The sequence below is a fragment of the Macrobrachium nipponense genome, chromosome 34 (assembly GCF_015104395.2).
Source record: "Macrobrachium nipponense isolate FS-2020 chromosome 34, ASM1510439v2, whole genome shotgun sequence".
NCBI lineage: Eukaryota > Metazoa > Arthropoda > Malacostraca > Decapoda > Palaemonidae > Macrobrachium > Macrobrachium nipponense.
In genome coordinates this window covers 65,421,419-65,426,418 of record NC_061095.1, presented here as the reverse complement: position 1 = coordinate 65,426,418, position 5,000 = coordinate 65,421,419, and positions in this window count along the sequence as shown.

The window sequence follows — 5,000 nt, the reverse complement described above, 5'->3', positions numbered from 1 at the left end:
TTAAGTATATTTAGGACACCATTAAAAATAATTTCACGTCCACGGAAGGTTAAATTTTGAGATCTGGAATATTAAGCGTTATTTCATTAACGCTTAAAATCTCTTTGAGATGACTTTAGTCGTCGTTTATTTGAATGGTTCTGGAGTCTTCCGTGAATTTTGACGTCCTGTTCGAAATTGCTCTATAATTTAAAAGTCAGGTATAATTCCTTTGTGAAATAAATACCATTGTAGTTGTATGAAGAAATCATTATTATAACAGTCATGTACTCTCTAGACGTGTAAGAAAAAAAAGAAATATGTCAGCACAGGCAGTTCTGCTTCAGGACGGAACAGAAATGATAGATGACGCTGAGCAGGATTTGGGGATCTCGCTGCTTGAGAAGCGAGAGAAAGTGAAGGATGTAGCAGAAAGAAGCGAGAGGGGAAAAAAGGTTCGACGTCTCTTGTTTTATGGAAGAGATTCTCGCGGAGGGACAAAAACACTCTCTCTCTCTCTCTCTCTCTCCTCTTCTTCTTCTTCTTCTTCTTCTTCTTCTTCTTGCCTAATTTCACTTGTAATTTGCTTTATTAGAATGAAAATGAACTCAAGAAGAAGACCTTTAGAGGCGATGATAAAACTTGTCTATTTCTTGCCCTGTGTCGTCAGTTGTTGCAGTTCAACTTTATCACAGCTTTTGCAAACGATCGTTTTTCTTGTTTTCAAGGATGGCGTAATATTCATCTTGATATGCTTATTATGGCACGAAGCTCCATCATTTCGTATTGCATGTTGCAAAACATTTCTGGAAAATGTCGTTGATATGAAAATCTAGTGAATATCAATAATTCTGACAAATGAAATGAGACTTTTATAGTTAATCGTTTTTCTTGCTTCCTAGTTCGTAGAATATACTTTATCATTATATGCTTATTATCGCACGAAGCTCCATCATTTCGTATTCCATGTCGCAAAACCTTCTGTCAAATACCGTTGATATGAACAACTATTGAACATCAATTCTGAAATATGAAATGACACGATTATGGATTATCAAACGCTCATTTAAAATCTCTAGATGATTTTAGGAACTCTCTAAGTAACTAAACTTGGACGTGTTTGTGGCTCTGTCCTGATCCTGTGCAATAGAAACTTTTGCCTCAATGTTATCTGAGTTTATAATTCAGGGAGTTCTGAATGAGGAAATGTTCCAACCTTTGGATAAAGAGTTTTAGACATTACTGATGTTGAGGCGATTTGTAAAGGAGCGTGGGGTACGGAGGGGCTGTACTACGTTGGTGCTAAAGGGTTTGTTTGTTCACGTACACGTGCATACATACATACATACATGCATATATATATATATATATATATATATATATATATATATATATATATATATATATATATATATATATATACTATCATATATATATATATATATTTATATATATATATATATATATAAACTTGCTGTTAAATGCTTGAATAAAACCATCCTCGAGAGAGAGAGAGAGAGAGAGAAATACATTTGTTGATTCTTAAGCTGCGTTAACGTTTATGCAATATGTATTAGGCTGCAACAGCGTCCATAAAGTATGCAGGAGGCATTTTTGCAGCAGAGAGAGTTTCCGCTCTGAAGAAGAAGAAGAAGAAGAAGAAGAGGCAGCCTTGATTATTATTATTCAATGACCTGAAACCTTTCCACGGAATGAGCTCTGGCGGTGGATTCATGGCTCCGTTGAAACTCCCCTGCTCCTGGGAAAGAGATTTTAGTCTTGGAATAAAGGGAAGCCTGACTCATTTCAACTGGTTTTGTGATTTATTCATTTGATGGAAAGATGGGGAACTGGCTCTATTCTACTTCAAGTTTCTCATCAATCCAAAGCTTGTTTAGTGTCTTTCAGAAATGAAGGAAAAGTTTTTTTATTTGTGATTCATTCATTTCAATTAATATGATGGCTCGGAAATCAAGCTGAAACCGGTCAAGACCTATATCCAGTCCCTCATTTCTTTGCCTGTGGTTATGTTTGATGAAAGAATCGCGTGTTGAAGTGGAGGATATATATATATATATATATATATCTATATGATATATATATATATATATATATATATATATAGTATATTATCTATATATAATATATGTTTAATATATATACATATGAGAGAGATAGAGAGAGAGAGAGAGAGGCTGTGGCCTGATATTTCTGACGACCGGGAAAAAGTGTCACCCTGAGGAGGAGGAGGAGCGACATCATCTATCGTTTGTCAAAAACAACTTCGCTTCCTCTCCTCTGATTTGCTTTCTTTGCTTTAGTTGTCGTTACTCTCAGTTTAAGGCTTTTTTTCATGGCTGCTTCTCGTTACTGTACGTCCAAGTGGGCGTTCGCGCGCACCCACAAATGTATACGCACATGTATGTACTTATAACATATATATATTCAATTGATTTCATTATTCCACAAGATATTTTTATATATTTATAAATAGCAGACCACAAATATTCCGTTAATATCGTTCGCCCTTGACGTTGGGAATGAGGCCGAAGTCAAGAAAATCAATTAATCAATTATATTACGTGACAATTCCCCTACTTGATCGGGTGTAGCGGAGCGTGACAGGGACCTTATCCACTGAGCCATCAATTCATCTGTGAAGTCTGGAGATAATGAACTTTGGCCTTCTTAGCATAATTAGATTAATACCCAATCCTCTCTCTCTCTCTCTTCTCTCTCTCTCTCTCTCTCTCTCTCTCTCTCTCATTGTGTTTTTAATTCTTGTTATTCTTACATTTCTCATTTTCTATTTTCTTATTTTCTTAATCTATTTTTTCCCTAATAAGTGATCTCTTCTTTTTAGTTTTTCCTTTACCTTCTGTTACTTCTTCCTAATGAACACCTGAATATTCTTTGGAAGCTTCTTGGATTTCAAGTCAGTGGCCCCTTTGGTGGGCTTCTTGTTCCATAAGAATACGGGTCTTCATCTTCTGAATATAATAATATAATAATAATATTAATAATATTCTGTACAACGTAATACGGATGTGGAAACCTGTTTTTTGTGGTGATGGGATCCAATGAGATATAACGCGGGATAATCAATCCCTGAGAAACGTGAGTACAAAAGTATCTGTTTAATATATATATATATATATTATATATATATATATATATATATATATATATATATCTATATATATATAGAGAGAGAGAGAGAGAGAGAGAGAGAGAGAAGAGGAGAGAGAGAGAGAGAGAGCAGAGAGAGAGGAGGAGACGAGAGAGAGAGGGGCATAAACCAAGTACTTCCTAGCGGTACTCTCATGTTTGCAGACTAAACATTCATGAATATGGAAGCACATGATCAAGAATGCTAAACCCTCTCACTCGGAACCAGAGTTATTAGACAGCGTCCAGGTATTTTAGAAGCCTCCTTTCAATGTCATGAGAAGAGCTACTCACTTCATTAGGTTGGAAAGTGAAAAAAGGATACAAAAGTAGGAGATAATTTGCATAAGCATCTTTTAAGTTTATGTTCCTGGAGATTTTGCACGATTTTCAGAGTTTTTTTTTTTTTTTTTTTTAGTTTTTTTTTTTTTTGTTTTTCTCTGCTAACAATATTTTGAGAATATTTTTAAACATTTAGGGAACCTTTTATGGATTGATGAGGCAGGTTGAAAATGCATATTATTTGGAGCATACTTTTAAAGATTTATTTAACTTCTTGTTGATATATAATAACGCAGGATGAAAGTGCAAATCAATGTTATCCATATTTTTCACTCTGAATGAAATATCTCCATTCTTCTTAATCTCATTTAATCTTTTTCTCCAGTTTGAAAATCAAGATAATAAAATTACATTGAAATAACTTCGCTTGCATTTCTGAAGTTCCAGTCCATTAATGGGGAATGTCTCACTTTTTTTTTTAAATTAACCTCAAATAATGACCAGAAAACCACACCATTATATGAGTATGGCTGCCAGAGTTTGAGTCGTTACATAACCAGTCATATTCATGAAACAGAAAAGATTAAACCATATTTTGTGAGATATTTTTGGTGTAATGCTTTAAATAAATCTAGTATTATTGTCATTAGAACATTAATTCTCCACAAAGTTGTTTTATTGCAATGAAAAAGGATTCAATACCTCCTCTCACATTTGCAATGTGCTGCATTACGTAAAGTATATATTAATCTTTCTATGCAATTCCAAGCAATGGTTTTCATTTAGGAAGGCTTATGCCATAATGTGTATATTGGCTTAGAGCTTGTAAATACAAATTAATCCAGATTCAGTGAGATCTTACTCATTGAATTTGAATTCATTTGAATTTAGAAGCTCTAAAAAATATACACATTGTAGCATAAACCTTCCTAAATAAAAACCACAGCTTTAAATTGCATTAAAAAAATACATTTATATACATAACGTAATGCAGCCCATTGCAAATGTGACAGGAGATACTGAATCCTTATTTTCATTGCAATAAAGCAGCTTTATCGAGAATTACTGTTCCAATAACGATAATAGGACATTTAATGAAATCATTATACCGAAAATATCTTATAAAATATGGCTTAATCTTTTTTGTTTCATGAATACAACTAGTAATGTGACGACTCAAAATCTGGCAGCCATACTGATTTGATAGTATTATTTTCTGGCCATTAGTTGAGGTTAATTTCATAAAAAAGGTGACATTTTTCACACCGTTGGGGGACTGTGGAAGGAACAGTCTCCCTTCTGAGGAAGTCGTGCAACTGGAACTTCTTCGGAAGTTCAAGCGAAGATGCTATGCATTACTACCCTTATACGCTTCTCCTTGCATTTTAATAATTTACTTACATTTTTATCTATTAATTTATTTTATTTGTCGACAAATTATTATAATTAGTATCATTCCAGTATATAAAACCTATTCGCATGGAAGAAAAAGCCCCCAAAAGGGCGACTGAATTGAAACTGAAGCTTCCAAAGAAAGTTGGTTTCAACCTCCCACCGCTAAAGACCCCCAA